Source organism: Scyliorhinus torazame, chromosome 3, assembly GCF_047496885.1.
Source record: "Scyliorhinus torazame isolate Kashiwa2021f chromosome 3, sScyTor2.1, whole genome shotgun sequence".
Taxonomy (NCBI): domain Eukaryota; kingdom Metazoa; phylum Chordata; class Chondrichthyes; order Carcharhiniformes; family Scyliorhinidae; genus Scyliorhinus; species Scyliorhinus torazame.
Window position 1 is genome coordinate 257,993,700 of NC_092709.1, and position 18,796 is coordinate 258,012,495.

General features: G+C 48.9%; 1 long non-coding RNA gene across 1 annotated transcript in view; it reads right to left on the reverse strand.

Annotated features, from left to right (window-relative positions):
- Positions 1 to 7,835, reverse strand: part of LOC140409596 (uncharacterized) — a 28,578-nt gene extending 20,743 nt beyond the window's left edge. Inside the window, exon 1 of the long non-coding RNA XR_011940417.1 lies at positions 7,712 to 7,835. This is a non-coding gene — a long non-coding RNA (uncharacterized lncRNA). The remainder of the gene's footprint in view (positions 1 to 7,711) is intronic.
- Between the last annotated feature and the right edge of the window lie 10,961 nt (positions 7,836 to 18,796).

Here is an 18,796-nt window from a genome sequence, read left to right on the forward strand (position 1 = left end):
AGATAGATGAGAAAGCAAGCTGTGAGGAAGACACAAAAAGTCTGCAAAGGGATATAGATAGGTGAATTGAGTTATCAAACATTTGGCAGATAGGATATAACATGGGAAAATGTGTCCACTTAGGCAAAAAGAATAGAAAAGCAGAATATTATTTGAATGGAGAGAGATTGCGGAATGCTGTGGTACAGAGGGATGTGTGTCCTTGTGCATGAATCACAGAAATTAGCATGAAGATACAGAAAGTATCTTGGACGGGCCAATCGAAGGACGGGGGGCCTCATCCGGGACCAGGATATTTTTGGGCGGGTGGTCTGGGTTGCGTGCACGACAGATTGGGGGCACTATTTAGGAGGTCCAACTCCACAGCCTGAGCCTGTCATGGAGCACAGCGTGGCCGCTGGAGTCCGCCGGCATGCGCATGCGCGGCCTCTGTCCCGGAAGTGTGGGGGCCCATAATTGCTGCTAAAGCTGCGAGCTTCCTGACAAGTCCCTGCTAGCCCCCTGCAGGGCTATGAATATGTGGCCTTTTCACGCCAGTTTTTCAGGCGTGAAAGGCCACAGTTTTTACGACGGCGTGGGGACATAGTTCCTGAAACGGAGAATACAACCCCAGGTTAAGTTGAGGAAGGGATGGGTGGGGCAAGTATTTCACTCGGGATTTGACTCAAAGTTGCGTGGGGCCATTTTGTTGAACAAAAGAAAGGGGTTTGTGCGGGACAAGGAAGTGTGGGACCCGGGCGGAAGGTATGTGATAGTGAGGTGCTGGAGGGAATGACTGTGGTGCTAGTCATAGAATCATAGAATTGACAATGTGTATGCGCTGAATTCGGATGATGTGGGGTTTGTGAAGGGTTTGCTGGGAGTGATCCCAGACAAAGAACAAAGAACAAAGAAATGTACAGCACAGGAACAGGCCCTTCGGCCCTCCAAGCCCGTGCCGACCATGCTGCCCGACTAAACTACAATCTTCTACACTTCCTGGGTCCGTATCCTTCTATTCCCATCCTATTCATATATTTGTCAAGATGCCCCTTAAATGTCCCTATCGTCCCTGCTTCCACTACCTCCTCCGGTAGCGAGTTCCAGGCACCCACTACCCTCTGCGTAAAAAACTTGCCTCGTACATCTACTCTAAACCTTGCCCCTCTCACCTTAAACCTAAGCCCCCTAGTAATTGACCCCTCTACCCTGGGGAAAAGCCTCATACTCAGCAATTAATTATTGGTGGAGATTTTAACTGCGTGATGGAACCGAGGGTGGACAGGTTGAGCCCCTGGTCAATGGGAAGGGTGAGGATTTTGAAGGAGTTGCGAGGGTTTATGGAGCATATGGGGATGGTTGATTCATGGCGGTTTAAGAACCCGGGAGGTTGCGGGGCGGGGGGGGGGGGGGGGGGGGGCGGCGGTCGTGATGTGTGTAAGGTCTACTAGAGAATCGTGGTGAGCAGAGCGGTGTTGTCAGGGGTGAGAGGCGGAGTATACGGGGATTGTGATATCCAATCATGCACGCATTGGCTGGAGGTAAGGCTGAATGCGGGGCAAGTGCAGAGGCCGGGATGAAGGCTAGAGTTGGGTCTGTTGGCGGATAAGAGATTTTGTGAAAAGGTGAGGTTGGCAATCGGGGTGAACGCAGAGATTAATCAGAACAGGGAGGTATTGGCGGCTACGTTCTGGGAGGTGTTGAAGGTGGTGATCATCTTGTTTGGGTTGGTTTGGATTGGATCTGTTTATTGTCACGTGTACCGAGGTACAGTGAAAAGTATTTTTCTGCGAGCAGCTCAACAGATCATTAAGTACATGAGAAGAAAAGGGAATGAAAGAAAATACATAATAGGGCAACACAAGGTATACAATGTAACTACATAAGCACTGGCATCGGATGAAGCATACAGGGGTGTAGTGTTAATGAGGTCAGTCCATAAGAGGGTCATTTAGGAGTCTGGTGACAGTGGGGAAGAAGCTGTTTTTGAATCTGTTCGTGCGTGTTCTCAGACTTCTGTATCTCCTGCCCGATGGAAGAAGTTGGAAGAGTGAGTAAGCCGGATGGGAGGGATCTTTGATTATGCTGCCTGCTTTTCCCAGGCAGCGGGATGTGTAGATGGAGTCAATGGATGGGAGGCAGGTTCGTGTGATGGACTGGGCGGTGTTCACGCCTCTCTGAAGTTTCTTGCGGTCCTTGGCCGAGCAGTTGCCATACCAGGTTGTGATGCAGCCCATTAGGATGCTTTCTATGGTGCATCTGTAAAAGTTGGTAAGGGTTAATGTGGACATGCCAAATTTCCTTAGTTTCCTGAGGAAGTATAGGCGCTGTTCTGCTTTCTTGAGGGGTTGCAGGGGCAGTTTGATAGGTTGATGATGGAAAGGGTAGTGGGGCAGCTACGGAGGGTGAGGGGGTTGCAATAGGAATATGGGGAGAAAACGAGCCGTACGCTGGCCCACTGGCTGAGGATGCAGTCTACATCCAGGAAATGTTAAAGGTACAAGCAGAGAAGGGGGAGGTGGTGTTAGAGATGGGGAGGATAAATGAGGTGCTCAGTGGAATACTACGAAAAGCTGCAGAGGGCGGAGCTGGATGGAGTAGAAGGGGCTATGGGATGATTCCTGGATGGATTGGAGTTTCGAAGGTTGGAGGGAGAGAGGAGTCAGGCATTGGAGGAGCCGGTGGGACTGACAGCATTAGGGGGATGAAGTAGGGGAAAGCTCCAGGGCCGGATGGATTACCGGCGGAGTTTTCGTGATACAGTTGGAACCTCATTTGTTGGGGATATTTATTGGGGCATTGGAGAAGGGGGAGCTGCCAAAGACACCGACACATACATTGAGCCTGTAGAACCTGAAGAAGGGGAAGGATCGGTCAGCGTATGGGTATTGTAGGCCCATTTCATTGCTGAACACAGAGGTGAAAGTGCTGGCTAAATTGGTGGCGGGGATGATAGAGGGATGTGTGCCAGGGGTGGTCGTTGAGGATCATACACGTTTTGTAAAGGGCAGGCAGCTCTCCAGTAACATCAGGAGGCTGGTAAATGTGGTTATGTCACCATCAGTGTGGCGGGTGCAGTAGGTTATTGTCTCTGTGGATGCAGAGAAGGCTTTTGATTGGGTGAAGTGGAGATATTTATTTAAGATCTTGGTTAGGTTTGGGTTTCGCCCGAAGTTTGTGGCGTGGGTGCACTTGTTATATGTAGCCCCGGTGGCAAGTATGTGTACAAATGGAATGAGGTGATGGAGTTTGGGCTGCATATGGGGAACAAGGCAGGGGTGTCTGCTGTTGTCGTTGTTGTCTGTGCTGACGAGTGAGCCCTTGGCGATGGCCTTTAGGGGGATGGTGGAGTGGCAAGGGATTGTGAGGGGGAGCAGGGAGCACTGGATGTTGTCTGCTGGCGACCTGTCGTTTTTCATGTTGGCCGTTGGAGTGTATGGGTAGGATTATGGGAATATTGGAGAGGTTGAGGTCTTCTCTGGGTATAAGTTAAGTGTCAGGAAGAGCGAGGTGTTTCCGGTGATTGTAGCAGTGTGGGGGGGCCAACTTGGAGATGTTGCCATTTGAGTTATCCAGGGGAAGGTTCAGGTATTTGGCGATTCAGGTGACGAGGGAATAGGCTACAATGCACAGGTGGAATTTGACATCGTTGGTAGAGGAGATTTGGGAGGATTTTACACCTGACACTGGTACATTACACCAGAGAGTGGCAGGGAGGGTGCAGGTTTTAAAACTGAATGTGCTGCCAAGATTCCTGTTTATTTTCCAGACTCTCCCAATCTATCTCCCAAAGGCCTTCTTCCGGAAATTTGAGACAGTGATTTTGGAGTTTATTGATGCACGATCAATCACTACTGAAGCAAGATTGTAGTCCAATTGAAGGCTTTAATGAACAAGTAGTTACCCCAGAACTACTTGTTCTGTAGCTCCGGTACAGAATGACTGCTGTGGGTGAAACACAGACTCTTATGCTCCGCCTGCTGGGCGGAACCAGCAGGCAGGTTCTACCACTCATACTACAGTACAAGGTACATCCCACCTAGGTACCGCGATACCCCTAATATAGCCTACCACATTTATATGGGCAGGGAAGGTGCCGAGGGTAAGGAGGGCCTGCTCTCAAGTCAGGAGCAGAATGGGAGTTGGCGCTCCCGAGCTTATTGGGCAGGGAATGTGGAGAAGGTGAAACGATGGAGGAGGAGACCTGTAGGGGTTCCAGTTTCAGGGCTCTGGTGACAGCTCCACTGCCACTAGCTACAGGGAAGTATTTGGGGAGTCCGGTGGTACAATCGACGGTCAAGGTGTGAAATCAGCTGCGAAGACACTTTAAGTTGATGGGGATGTTGGTGTTGACACCACTGTGCAGGAACCACAGGTTTAAGCTTGGGGTCATGGGTGGGATGTATGGGATGTGGAAGGAGGCGGGACTGGTGAGTGTGAGGGACTTGTATCCGGAAGGTCAGTTTGCAGGTCTGGATGAGTTGCAGGAGAGGTTTGAGTTGCTGAGGGGGAATGAATTTAGATATATGCAGATAAGGGACATTGTACTAAAGGAGTGGAGGACATTTCCCGGATTCCGGTGCACACCCCATTGGAGAACCAGCTGCTCCCGGATGAGTCGGGAGAGGGTAGGATTGGGGACATGTATGGGTGGTTGGGGGTGCAGGGTGTGATGCAAGTGTTGATGATCAAGAACAAATGGGAAGAGGAGTTGGGGGGAAATAGGCAAGGAATTGTGGTGCGAGGCGATGTGTAGGGTGAATTCAACCTCGGCCTGCGCGAGGATAAGCTTAATTCATGATATGGAGATGCGGGTGTTGGATTGGGGTGAGCACAGTAAGAAGTCTTACAACACCAGGTTAAAGTCCAACAGGTTTATTTGGAATCATTAGCTTTCAGAGCACAGCTCCTTCATCAGTGATTCCAAATAAACCTGTTGGACTTTAACCTGGTGTTGTAAGACTTCTTACTGAGCTTAATTCAGTTCAAGGTGGTTTACAGGGTGCTTATGACACAGGTGAGGATGAGTGGGTTCTTCCAAAGGGTGGCCCATGAGTGTGAGAAATGTGGGCGAGGGCCAGCGAATCATGCACACATGCTCCAGGGTTGTGAGAAGCTGGAGAGTTACTGGGAAGCGGTATTTGGGACATTTTCTAAAATCGTGGCGTTGGAGGTCAGGCCGGACCCGATGGTGATGATCTTTGGGGTATTGGAAATGCTGGAGCTGCTGGTGGTGAAGGGTGCTGTTGTTGTGGCAGTCGCCTCTCTCATTGCCCAGTCAAGGATCTTTCTAAATTGGAAGTCAGAGATGCCGCAGGGAGTGCAGTCTGGCTTGGGGACCTTTAGGACTTTCTTTGGTTGGAAAATATCAAATTTGAGTTGAGGGGGTTGGTGGAGGGCTTCGAGACACGGTGGGAGTTGTTCATGATAATGCTTGAGGAACTGTTCGTTGCATGGGGTGAGAAAGGGGGTACAGGATAAAAGGGGGAAAATTGTACAAACTGGACTGTGAGGTGGTGGAGTGTGGTGTTGTGTATGTTATTGTCTTTTATACACGTTTGGAATAAAATAAATTATTTAAAAAAGGCAAATTGAATGTTCGCCTTTATTGCAAGGGGAATTGAGTATAAAAGAAGGGAAATCTTGTTACTGCTGTACAGGCCACCAGTGGGACCACACCTAGAGTATTGTGTGCAGTTTAGATCTCCTTAATTAAAGAGGACATACTTGCTATATTGGAAGCAATTCGGAGAAGTTTCGCTTGGCTGATTCCTTGGTTGAAGGGGTTGTCTTCTCAGGAAGAGTTGAGCAGGTTGAGCGTAATTTGATTTGAATTTAGAGAAATGGGAATCTTATTGAAACGTATAAAGTTCTGAGGGGCCTTGACGGGGAAATGCTGAAAGCATGTTTACCATTGTGGGGGAATCTAAAACTTTGGGCACAGTTTCAAAATAAGTAGGCTATCTATTTAAAAGAGAGATGAGGAGGGATTTTTTCTCTCAAAGGGCCTTCAGTGTTTAGAATAAAGAACAGAGAACAAAGAAAAGTACAGCACAGGAACAGGCCCTACGGCCCTCCAAGCCTCGTCAACCATGCTGCCCGTCTAAACTAAAATCATCTACACTTCTGGGGTCCGTATCCTTCTATTCCCATCCTATTCATGTATTTGTCAAGATGCCCCTTAATCGTCACTATCGTCCCTGCTTCCACCACTTCTTTCGGCAACGAGTTCCAGGCATCCATTACCCTCTGTGTAAAAAACTTGTCTCGTACATCTCCTCTAAACCTTGCCCCTCGCACCTTAAACCTATGCCCCCTAGTAATTGACCCCTCTACCCTGGGAAAAGGTCTCTGGCTGTCCACTCTGTCTATGCCCCTCCTAATTTTGTAGACCTCTACCTCCATCGTTCCAGTGAGAACAAACCGAGTTTATTCAACCTCTCTTCCTTCGCGAGCAGTGGAGATTGGGGTAATTGAATATAAATTTTCATTCAATTCTCAAAGTTACAAAGACAATATGCAGAATGGACAACAAACCCTCCATCCATCTCATTGCTTGCTCCAAAAAATAAGTCAAATTAAATTGAATCCAAATCCTAGCCCCCCACAAAAGAGATATACAAGATCCAAGCTGACAAGAAAAGGCATTACACCTCATCTTGGGCTTGATCTGACACTTGATCTTAGCTTTTGATCTACAAGGAGTTAAGGATTATTAGGGTTAGGCAGGAAAATTGGGTTCAGGCCAAAAATCAAATCAGCTATGATCTTATTGAATGGCAGGGCAGGCTCAAGTGACCAGATGGCCTACTCCTGCTCCAATTTCTCATGATCTTATGTTTTTACACAGATGCAATATAAAATAAAGTGCAAAATGTTAAAGGAGATGCAGGAATGTAAGACCTGGGGGTATGAATGAACAAGTTATTGAATGTGACAGGACAGTTTGAGAAAGTGATAAGGCATATGGGATCCTGAGCTTCATTAATAGAGGCTTGGATTCCAAAGCATTGCAGTTTTGAGGAAGTTGTATCAAACTCTGGTTTTGTGTCAACTGGAGCACTGTGGCCAATTCTAGGCATCACACTTTAGTAAGGGTATAAAGGCTTCAGAGAGGGTACAGAAACAATTGACAAGAATGGTTCCATGGATAAAGGAGTTCAGTTATGTGGATAGTTTGGAGGAGTTTGGTTTGCTTTCCTTAGAGAATAAAAGGTTGAGAGGCGATTTGATAGAGGTGTTCAAAACCATGAAGTGTCTGGACAGAGTAAATAGAGAGAAACTGTTCCCATTGGTGGAAGAGTTGAGAACCAAGGGGCATCGGTTTAAGATTGGAAAAAGAACCAAGAGCGACATGCGGAAAAATGATATTACGTAGCTCAGATCAGGGATGCACTGCATGAGAGTGTGATGGAAGCAAATACAATCAGGACTTTTAAAAGAGACTTTTAAAATTGGATAATCACCTAAAGAAAAAGAAAGGGATTCACTGAGTTCATCTTGTATAGAGCTGACATGGACATAATAGGCAAAATGGCCTCCTTATGTTCTGCAAAAATGTTTCAATCTTTATTAGAGCAAAGTCCAACTGTAAGTTGCGACATTGAAACTAAGTCAAAATGCTTCGCCATAGGGTACTCAGTAATTGTTCCCCCTGAATTTAAAAAAAAATTAATTCTTAGTATGTGAGTGTTTCTTGCTAGGCCAGCATTTATTGCCCATCCATAGTTACCTTTGAGAAGGTGGTGGTGAGCTGCCATCCCGAACCGCTGCAGTCCCTGAGGTGTAGGTACACTCCCGAGGTATTAGGTGTCGTGTTATTCACCCTGGGGTAACACAGACAGCAACAGGATGCAGATGAACTGTAAAACATACACCAAACGTAGGCATTGGTTCAATACAATTTATTGAACTTCTGTAACAATGCACACAGCTGGCTGTGAGTTGACACTCTTACTACTCTAAGTGTACTAACTCTAACTTACTAGACCAGGCTAGCTCTGATCCACGTGTAGAAGGTACTGACTGAAATATACACCCTGACTGTCACTACAGTTGTCACCAGTGGAAAAGAGATGGAGTGCTGATGCCTCGTGTGTTTTATAGTTGGAAGCCCCCCTCTGGTGTTCTGTCTGGTGATTGGTTGTGTTTTGTCCTGTATATTGATTGGCTAACCTGTGTGTCTGTCACTGCCTGTTTTCACCTCATGATGTGCATGGGGGCATATTATGACATTAGGGACTGAGTTCCAGGACTTTGACCCAGCAGCAGTGAAGGAACGGCAATATAGTTCCAAGTCAGGGTGGTGAGTCACTCAGAGGGGAATTTCCAAGTGTTGGTATCCCCAGGTGTCTGCTACTGTTGTCCTTCTAGATGGTAGTGGTCGAGGGTTTGGAAGGTGCTGCCGAAGGAGCCTTGGTGAGTTACTGAAGTGCACCTTGTAGATGGTACACACGGCTGCCTTTGTGCTTCGGTGGTGGGAGGAGTGAATGTTGTGGGTGGGGTGCAAATCAAGTAGGCTGTTTTGTCCTGGATGGTATCAAGCTTCTTCAGTGTTGTTGGAGCTGCACTCATGCAGGCAGGTAAGAGCAGGCTCATGTGACCATTACACTGCTGACTTGTGCTTTGGACATGGTGTACAGGCTTTGGGGAGTCATGCGGCAACAGTGTTACAGCGGCATTGTCACTGTACCAGTAATCCAGAGACCCAGGAAACCCGGCTTCAAATACAACCATGGCAGCCGGTGAAATTTAAATTCAATTAAAAAAATCTGGAACTGAAAGTCTAATGACAACCGTGAAACCATCTGTCCTTTGGGGAAGGAAATCTGCCATCCTTACCGAGTCTGGCCTAAATCTGACCTCTGATGGGCAATAAATGCGGGCCCAGCTAGCAATGCCTACATCCCGTAAATGAATTTTTAAAAATTAGGTGAGTTACAGGATTGCCAGCCTCTGACTTGCTCTTGTAGCCACAGTATTGATAATGGCTAGTCCAGTTCAGTTTCTGGCCAATGGGGACACCCAAGATGTAGATAGTCACACACCATTCTGGAATTATTTCATTGCCACTGATTTAAAATCCTGTGCAAGGAGAACAAGGGCAGCAGGCGCATGGGAACATCACAAACTGCAAGTTGCCCTCAAGTCATACACCATCCTGACTTGTACATTTAGGAGGAAATTCTTCCTTTGGAAGCGGCATTGCACCCAAAAGGCAGCTGAGCACTGCTGTTAGATGCCAGGAGATCCCCCATTGTGGGCGGCATCACTATTTTGCAAATCTGCATATTAGAGTGAGGCAGTTAGTCGCACTCTAATATGCTCTCCCATGATCTATCCTTCGCCTCAGAGCCTTTGGGCAAGCACCGTTCAGTGCTGGTGTCCAAAAACAGGTACCAGACAGAATGGCACTTGTGGCTATCTCCCAGGGGATCAAAGCCCCCAAGTACTTGCCTTCTGGGCAGGGTTATACCCTGGCACTGATGGTGCTACTCAGGGACCCAAGCACTGCCAGGCTGTCACCCTGGCAGTGCCAGCTGGATGCCAGCAAGGCAGTGCACAGCTGGCACAGACAGCTAGCAGGGGCACTGCCAGTTTGACAGGGCTGAGGTGCCAGGCTGGCATTTTTTCTGTGATGGGGAATGGGCCTGGGGGTGCCCTGTGTGGGTGGGGTGGGGCATGATGATTCCCTTATAGGTGAGTTGGTGCCTTGTGGGGGTTCAGGGGTTGGGTTGGGGGGGTCGAGAGATCGGGTCGGGATTGGTGCAGGGCCAAATAGCATCCCGATCTCCTCCTGCACTGAGGAGTCCTGGCCAGTGGAGTCCCAGTAGGTAGCATGCCAAAACGCGGCTAAACGCGCTCATTACGGGATTCTGTTCCCATTCAGTTAGATCGCGCCCGAAGCATTGATGCTGATACTGAATTTTGTGCGGTTCATGTTCCCGTTGGGTGTGCCATTTCTGCAGCAATTGAGGACATGTTAATGGGCCAGCACTGTGCCCACGTGAATTGAGAGCAATTCTCATTTCCACCGGTGTCAGATTCCCTGGTGCCAGAATTGGCGCGGGCTTGACACCTGATAAGCACTCCACTCCCCACACACTCTCTTCCCAGCCAAGAAAATGGGCAGAGAAGAGCAGCACCGCGCTTCACGGACATGGAGCTCGATAGCATGTTGGATGCGGTGGAGGAGAGGGGGGCGGGGACACCTGCTTCCGCAGGGTGAGCAGGAGGCTCCCGCCAGGGCCATCAACCTGCCTGGGTGGAGATGGCCGAGGAGGCCAGTGCAGTGAGCCTCACCAGGAGGACTGGCATGCATCGTTGTAAGAAGATGAACGACCTCCTTAGGGCAGATCCGGTGAGCCACGACCTCTGTTCCCTTGGAATCACTTCTGTCCCTCACTCCTTGCATCACATCCCACTCTTAGAGGGGGCATCCCGGATTTCAGGGCTGTCACCACCACTGAGCAGAATGCAATGGAATTACCTGGGGAGGTGCAGGAGAGGGAAATCTCTGAGATAGAGATCTCCATGCAACAAACAAGTGAGCCCCAAAGCAAAACGTTGTCCCTATTGAAAATGAGTCACCCCTCTCCCCCAGGCCACGCCTTCCCAAGGTCTCATCATGTGCCTTGTCTTTTGTCTTGGAGGACCACCATCAGACCATGCCAGCCCGACTGGGGTACCTCGGCCCCAGCCACAACCCCAGCACATCTCGGAGGACCAGTCTGGGCATGACACCGACTTCTCGGCAGTGCATTCATCTGCACCCTCCACCATCACTGAGACTATCACCTCAGTGGGGCATTTTAGTGAAGAGGATCCTGGGTCACTTTCTAGTATGCACGCCACACATGCTGCAGCACATCAGATGGAGGTAGGACTCCCGAGGAAGGAGACAGTCAGAGAACAAACAATCCCAGGATCCAGCTGTTGGGCAAGCCGATATCGCAGCCATGTACCAGGCCCTCATAGACATTACAGCAGTGTTCCAGAGTTTGACCCAGTCATAAAAGCTGAGGACTTTGAGAGCATTGCTCGGGCAGTGACTGACCTGGGTCAGTCACAGATGGACATCAGAAGCAGCAGGGAATGGGGCCAGAGTATGAGGCTGTCTTACAGGACAGCTTACCCAGTGAGTGACCCATCGCCGCTCACCATCTCCGTTCTTCCTCCTCCTCCAGCCCCACCAGAGCGGTCCAGGCATCGGAAGCACGTCTTGAGGACGCCGGTGCACCGCTCAATGACGCTCCTGAGGGAGCGCCTCAAAGGTGCTGGGGACTGACAAATACGCCAGGATGTATGCAATGTGCAAGCTGCCTGGGTATCGGGTGCAGACGCGTTTGATGGGCTGCTGGTGGTCACACTTCAACTGCACATTCAGAGAATGGAACACCTTTCGATTGATGAAGGGTACCACTTTTGATGAGTCAGCTCTCGTCGGAGATATGTGTGCCATCAATCACTCCCTGGACCTGGGGCATATCAGCGATTGCAGCAAGTCCTGCTGCCAGGCATCCTGGTGTCCTGATCTAGACTGAAGTTTATATAGACCACTGCCCGGGTGCATAGGTCTATATAAACATCACATGACCCTGCACAAGTAGAGCCTGCCCCAGCAGAGCAGGGGCCAGCTGGTGAGGCTCGAGTGTTAGTCGTCCAAAAAGCCGAGGGGCACCTGTGTACGGATGTCTGAGAGATCCAAGACTGTTCCCCGTTCAGCCCCTGGAGAGATCCAGAAGCATAAAAGTTCAGGGCAACTGTCACCTTGATGGCCTCTGGGAGGGGTATCCTCCTTCAAACCCTTGCAGTGCCAGGTGCACCATCATTTGGCACAGGTGCGCAGGGTTTCCCTAGTTAGCTGAAGTCTTTGGTGGCATACACCGTCTGGCAGCTCCTTGAAGGACAGGCGCTGACGGTTTACATGTGGCCTGATGCAACGCTACCTTCGCACCTCCCCCTCGGCCTTTTGGACGTCTCACACTCAAGCCTCACCAGTTGGCCCCTGCTTTCCTGGGGCAGGCTCTTCTTGTGCAGGGTCCTCCCCGAGCAGTCCCTGTCCTTCCAACCTTCATGTGTCCGTAATGGCAGCTTCGGCCAGGTAGATAGTGAGCATCCCTGGCTGTACTCCGAAGTTCATTCTCTGCAGGAGGGAGGGGGAAGAAGAGAAGACATGTTAGCAAGATGAGTATTCCCTTGCCCATCCAAATCCAACAGGGTACATGGTGATCCTGAGTTACAGTTCAGCTCCGCTCTCCACATATCCCCCCTAAACTCACCCCACCCCTCAGTCATTCCCCCCTGATACGTTGCCTTCCGCACTGCACCCCTGACTCTATCCTCAGTGAGTCTCTATCCTCACCACCCATCCCTGTCAACAGGGGTACTGATGGCTACCGCAACCCGTGTCAGCGATAGGTTCTGTGGCCCCGGTCCTGCCTCCCCAGTGGGTTCTACTGTTGGTATCATCATTGAGTAGGCCATGTATTATCTAGGCATCAGGGTGGCACCTGCTTGTGTGGTGGAGAAGGTCACCGAGTACCACCAATCGCTTCCAAGCTTAGAGTCTTGTGTGTGGGAAGCTCCTACAGATGGTTAGCAGGCAGGAAAGTATGCATCTGCTGGGAACATAGCTACAGTGAAATGTGGGCCCTGGGTATAACACACAAGTTGTGACAACCTACCGAGGTAGGTTGGATGGGAGAAGGGGCACAGGTGGCAGGCAGGGCTTGGAGACAGCTGGTGGTTCTGTGGAATGGGCTAGCTGATAGTGTAACTGTTGAGGCCTCTGCCCTGAGTGAGGTAGTGTACCAGGGAGGGTGCCAAAGGCCAGGGTGCTTGTGTCCTTTATTTGGGGTGAGCTCTGCTATTCCCCTGCTTCCCCTGCAGTGAGGCTGCGCTTCTGATGAGTGCACTGAGGAGTGACAGTGTCTGGTGTGCCAGATTGAGCTTGGCCATGCCCATCCCATGAATGGGTCAGCTGGGGTCTGAGGGTTTCCAGAGGGGTGGCCTTGGTTGTCTCCCAAATGACTAGAGGCTCTGTGAGAATTTAAAGGACATAGAGAGAAATCAGCAGAGTGAGCAGCCAGGGGCTGTAACTTGTACCAAATGGGTGCATTTAAAACCCATACTGCAGCAATGGCAGCCTGAGCCAGGCCACCCCTATCCCGAGGGAGCCCCCCAAATCCACGGATCTGTCACCAAGTCGCTCCCCGCTACTCCCCCTGACCCTGGCATCACCCAGCAAGTGGTACAATTTTAAAAAGATTTCAAACTTTGCTTACCTTCTCTCTCCCACTCAACAACCATGGCGCCCAGTCCCCCTTTGAAGATACCTGTAGTAAATCACGCCTGCGTGGCTTCCACCTGAGAGGGGCGGAGTATAGTGGAGGCCCAGAGCATAGTGGGTCAAATGTGCTAATCACATTTAAATGAATGCAAATGCCAGTTTTGCATGGGGCACAAACCTTGTTATCGTCACCAGCGAGATACCGAAGCATGGCGCCTGAAATTGGCGACAGGCGTGGACTTTGATTTTGGTCGCATGCCAAATCTCAGACCGATCATGGTTCATGTTTGTGGTGTTGGGAGGAGGATAATTTTGCTTGTGTTACAGTTTCTTCATTGTCTCTGGGTCAAAATCTTGAAACTTACTCCCTAATATAGAATTATAGAATCCCTTCAGTGTAGAACACGGCCATTCGGCCCATCGAGTCTTCAGCAACCCTCTGAAAGAGCACCCCACCTAGGCCCACTCCCCTGCTTAGTCCGGGTTTCTCCATCCGGCTGCACCCATTTTCTGCTGCGGCATGCCCCCGCCGGCAGTGGGATTCTCCGTCCCAATAGCCGGCCAATGGGTTTTGCCGTTGTGGGCACCCCACGCCATCGGGAAATCCCAACGTGAGGATCCCAACGACAGAGAATCCAGTTCCCCACAACCCCAACTAACGTGCACATCTTGGGACACTAAGGGGCAATTTTGAATGACCAATCCACCTAACCTGCACATCTTTGGCTGGCAAAGGTTTAAGAAAGCTGCTCAACATCACATTCTCAAGGGTAATTAAGGAATATCGATAAATTCTGGCTTTACCAGAAATGTCCACATCTTGTGACTGAATAAAAAGAATGCAGCAGAAGGGTTTCCTTCTGCCTGTGTGTGAGATGCAGGACCAAGCTTTTCTAGTACAGTAAGCTTAACGCATTTGAGACTTTTACAAGGCCTACTGTGCATTGAAAGAATGCTTTGAGGATTTTGTTAATGCTTTTAAGATATGCTTCATATCACTGAACAAATGGGATCACATTTGTTTGATAATGTGCTATCGACAGGCAGGTGCGTCAATGGGCAGTGATAAAGAGCTGCCTTCACACAAACAAGCAAAGGCTTGAAGCATAAACAGATAAATCATGGATGCAGCTTTGACACATCAGGCTGAGATAGTGTGGACTGCAGTCAGTAGGCTTTGATAAAACGTTGCAGGTTTCTTCAAATCATATTATTCCTAGTTAACAGTGACCAATTTCATGAGACTTGCTTAAAGTGGTCATGACTAAGCAAATAGCAGATCCTAAATATAATTTTATCAGCTTCTAAAAATGCATGCCAGGTTAAAGGAATTTTTTTGTATAAACAAATGCAGATAAATAGACAGGTAATTTGATTGACCAAAGTCTTTGTCAATTTATCAATGTATACCTTTATCAGATTATAACAGCCAAAGGATCTGTATTCTGCACAATTAAATCTGAATCCATTGTGAGAAATTCTCTAGGTGTAATAGGTTTGGAATCATAGGATGTTCTGATGTACATTAAACATTTTAAAACCTGATATAGTGTTCAATGATGAGTCTGCCCAGCATTCCATGAGGATACAACGGTCCTAATGAAAGGTAATGTCAGGAGCCACATCTTTATTGCACACGGAGACTGGGGTAGATATTTTTGTAAGGTGTATTGTCACTGTGGAGAAATATCCAAAAATGTACCCTCTGGATTTAATTCAACAGGCAACAAAAAGCATATCACAGAATGTTAACAACATGAATTTATAATGGTGAGAAACCTTTTACTTAAACATTTTCAGCCTCATTAAAGTGAGACTTTACTATTGAATCTAAATGCCCATCTTTAGCTTCTATCCCAACTGACGCAAGTACTATTTTAGAATTGTCTTCATCAAATTACAGTGACAATTGCCCGAAGGAAAAATCTGCAGAACAAGGTACACACTCCTGCCTGAATATGTAGCAGTATGCTTCATTGATGATTTGGGGGCTTCAGCTTGTCCCCTAGTTACATGACAATTTAACCAAATTCCCTCAAAACAAACAATTCTTCCCATTATTTAATGGGATTCTGGCATTGCTGCACTGTTTGTGGAGCCACATTGCCCACTTGCACCCTCGATCAGCTTATTTACACACACCTCGGTGGGTATTAATTGTAGTCTAGAGAGGGTCTCACAATCTGTTAATCACTGCACAGACACGTGTCCATAGCAGGACAAGGAAGATTCAGCCGAACTCCCCGGGACAACTGGGGAAGAGGCATCGATGAGGTCTGGATCAAATGCTGAACCTCTGGAATCAGCCTCCCGACTCATGGTGAAGTGTCAGCAAGACACGGGGAAACATCAGGCCCAGTTGTTGGAAGCACTCAACAGTGTGGCCGCGAGCCGGAAGAGTCCGTCCGTCTACTCTCTGATGAAGCGGAGCTCACATGTGCGTGTCCTGAGGTCTCCATGAGGAGGATAATGGACTCCGTGGAGGCACTGTTCCAGCAGAGCATCCAATTTCTGCTGGAGATGCGAGCAAACCTGCACGCCGTTGCCATGGGTGAGTTTATGCAGTGGCAACGCGAGAGGTGACATCCCTCCAAGTGCCTCTTTCCCTCAAGATGTCAGGCCAGGCCTCTCAGGCACATGTAGGGAGGAGCAGCTTGCTAGACACTCCTGGGTCACCCATCCAGGACTATCATAGATTGTCCGCTTCCTCCAAATCCCCTCGGCATGTGATCTCTTCAGCCTCATCCTCTGTCACCACTGAGGGAGCAACTGGCCCACAGCGAGGACAGCCAAAGTCAACCGGGGGCCACCAAGCTAGAACATGGCTGCCCAAGTCATAAAAGCAACAGGGTAAACAACTCCCAGACTGCCTCCACTCCTCCAGACCCATATACTTTCCCCCCTCACCATTACCACCCCTCAGCATCACACTCAACCTTCCCTCCCTTACCCTTCAGCCCTGACCCTTCTTTATTGACCCTTCAACAATTTACAGGTGAACATGTACACACCCTGCCTCCCTTAACACCCCACCCCCATCCACATTGATTTCCCCAGCCTTTTCCTTCCCACTCCAAATCCTCAACAAACATCATCATCGTGCCTTTTGTCAGTACCAAAGCATCCTCAACCCCCCACCCCACTGGCTCCCTCTGCCCCCTCTCCCACACCATTCCTTCCTTCTATGCCTATCCTGAACACTCCCCAGGAGGCAGTCATTGACTCCACAAACCTTACACATTCACCTTCGCTCCTCTGTGTGCCTTCTTCATTATCGCTTCTTTCCCCTTTACTACTTCATCCCTTCATACCCCTTACCATTAAACATTCCTCCTCCTGACAACTTCACACTGGCGAGTTTCCACCCTCTCACGCCCAGCTTCACCAGACCCCCCCACCACCACCACCACCACCACCACCCTCCCCACCAGGACATATTAATTGATCCCCTTCGAGCTTCACCCTCCCTCGGCCACCTTCATGCCTCCTCCCAGCTTTACCCTCCTCTCCTGACACCTTCATTCCTCCCCTCCCAGCTTCACACCACTCCCTAAAACCTTCCTCTCCCATGCATAGCTGACCTTCCTCCCTCCACCCCCACGCATGGCGAAGGCGTGAACATTTTGAAACAAGTCTGAGAAGTCAGCGGAGACCATGGAAGCTACTGCCAGGGCATGGAAGTTCCAAAGCAGGTCCAGAATCAGCGAAGCTACCACATGGAGACTTCCCACCTTCCAAGAGCTGCTTCTCAGCAGCACCATATGCATGAGGAGGCACACACCATGCGATGCACATGTTCCTGCAGGCCCCCATATCTGCAGACCTCCAGCAAAATATTCTCCTTGAATCCCCGTGATCTGAGTAAGGCCCTAATGGTAAGTCCGGACTTCTAATTGACACATCTATCCACAGATGTTCTGGAGAACCGGGCATGAGGGCGAATAATCTCGTTGAGCCTTCATTGGCGTTATTGTGTTGCAAATCAGTTTCACACCTGCCTCCAGGGGATTTCCCGATCGGCCATGGTGGGCTCCAGCGGCACATCCAACAGAAAGTTCACACTGGCATAAAACACATTTTTGGGCCTCCCGCCAAATTCTCCCTCTGCCTCCACCTGCCAATGATCCCACTGAAGGAGAACTCCACCTATGTGTGTACCTTATGAGTCAGGCATACAGTCAAGTAATCAATCCATGTGACTGTTAGGACCCAGGCTAGCTAGATCACGGCCTGTGCAAAGCTATTTATAGTTGTTGCTAATAATAAACTTTATGTAATTGTGTTCAACCAGAACGTTGGTCATTCTCAATATCTTGCTTAGATAACATAGAGACAGATCAATTGAGGTCCACATTGACACCCTCAACGTATCTGGAGGCAGCAGACCACAAGAGACCAAGACACATGTCTTTGAACAAGGGACCCAATACCGGAGTCTGCAAGCAACCCTGTACAGGTTTGTTTGTTATCCTACCACACAGTGTTCTCCCCTGTTTGCTGCTGGGTTAATACCAGCAATCATGGAGTGAAGCTTATAAGTGGACATTAATTGGCCGCAAGTAGCAATGGGCGGGAAAGTAATTAACAGGTCTTCTCACCATGGACATAACTGGGCTGGAGGCAGACATTTGATGGGGTTCCCACCTCCACTTGATTAAATACCCCCCTGCCACCAATCTCACCGTGGGGGATGGATCTGCCCACAATGACAGAGGTGCTAATTATATTGTCAATTATTATTTGAAAATATTTGCTGTTGGATTAGAAGATTCACCTCCAGTGTGCACTAAGAACAATAAGAACACAGCTGTCAGTAAAATTCTAAACATTAGTCGTCAATCCCTTAACTGAAGGGGGGCACGGTAGCACATTGGTTAGCACAGTTGCTTCACAGCTCCTAGGGCCCAGGTTCGATTCCTGGCTTGGGTCACTGTCTGTGCGGAGTTTGCACTTTCTCCCCGTGTCTGCATAGGTTTCCTCCGGGTGCTCCGGTTTCCTCCCACAGTCCAAAGGTTCAGGTGGATTGGTCATGATAAATTGCCAAATAGTGTCCAAATAGGTTAGGTAGGGTTACTGGGTTACAGGGATAGGGTGGAGGTGTGGGCTGAAGTAGAGTGCTCTTTCCAAGGGCCGGTGCAGACTCGATGGGCTGAATGGTCTCCTTCAGATTTATTTAGTATGCGTATTTGTGTAACATAAATTTGTCACATACTCATTCCAAAGACAATAAAATCTACATCAAGTGATGCTTCAGCGGAATTCCTCTTTCGGAGTCAAATATTTGAATGCGTAAAGTGTTCAAATTCATTGAAATTTTAAAAATGCAGGAGTAAGAACTTTTAATTCAAGGAATGAAATGCACAATTCCCCAACTTCGCTTGACACAGAGAAAGATATGATAGATATATTTTGACACAGACATTGACCCGGAATATGTAATTGCAATAATGGTGATACTGTCAGCACTTACTATTATTAATATATACAGTGGATAACAACTCTTGGCATCCACACGTGTGCAGCTAA